We start from the raw sequence: 1,250 nt of genomic DNA on the forward strand, positions 1-1,250 counted from the left end.
CAGTTGTAAATGCTTTACATGTTTTAGTTCATGAAATTCTCTTTAAAAATTATTAACAAGGTACAATTTTTATCCATACTTTGGAAAAAAAAGTTAAATTATTTTATTTAAGTCTGCAGCTTCTTTCATAAGGAACTCACTGAGAGAATTAAGCCCTAGAGAAAAAGATTTTCTCAGATCTTCTAAGCAGGACACACAGCTAACATTATTCTACAAATGGGGACAAAATGAATACACTGTGCACAATTATTGTTTTGGGGCATTAATGCTTAATTCTGTGGTGGTAACTCATTAAAGAGCAGTTGGGCTTGACAGTGGTACAGTGGTAAAATGAAACACTCTGAAAGGCTGTTCCATGTGAGAAGGTTTTAGGTTCACATCCAGAGACATCCCTAAATACAAAGGGCATGAGCATGCCTATGATCGGGGCTAGCTGGAGCTGGCAGTTGATCATAGCATGATGACCCTATCAGGGGTGCCTATCTCTGTGTCTGTGTATCTTTCTCTCTGTATCTTCTGCTTATGGAATAAATAAACCTTTATGAAGGCTGTTCCATGTGAGAAGGTTTTAGGTTCACATCCAGAGACATCCCTAAATACAAAGGGCATGAGCATGCCTATGATCGGGGCTAGCTGGAGCTGGCAGTTGATCATAGCATGATGACCCTATCAGGGGTGCCTATCTCTGTGTCTGTGTATCTTTCTCTCTGTATCTTCTGCTTATGGAATAAATAAACCTTTATGAAGCCAGCAGGTGGCATGGTGGTTAAGGACACTGGACTTCCATATGACCAACCATGGTTTGACTCCCAGGCCTGGTGGCTTGCTTTCTCACTTTTACTCTTTCTCACTCTTTTCCCTCTCTGGTCAAATTAAATAAATAAATAGTTATTTTTAAAAAGAATAAATAAATAAACGTTTTTAAAAAAGAAAAATATAAAAGCAGTCAAGCCACAGGGCTGGTGAATACTGACACAGTATTTGATCCCTGTCTGTTGATGCTAGTGCCCTTAAACATGTAGTAGTGACGGGGCCATGCAGGCAACACAAGCTGGTAAGGATGCTGCCTCCCATTCTAAGGCAAGGCCTGGACTGGGAAGAAACTGAGGCAAGGCCCGGTTTACGAGCCCTCCCTTGTGTCCTTGAACTGGCCGGTATTTAATTTTTTTGTTGTGAGTTTTACTGTTATTACGGTACCCTGTAAGGGTAAAACATTACCCCCAACCATTGCAATAAAGCCAATTAGTGAT

This window comes from Tupaia chinensis, unplaced genomic scaffold, assembly GCF_000334495.1.
Source record: "Tupaia chinensis unplaced genomic scaffold, TupChi_1.0 Scaffold000248_1, whole genome shotgun sequence".
In the NCBI taxonomy this organism is placed as follows: Eukaryota; Metazoa; Chordata; class Mammalia; order Scandentia; family Tupaiidae; genus Tupaia; species Tupaia belangeri.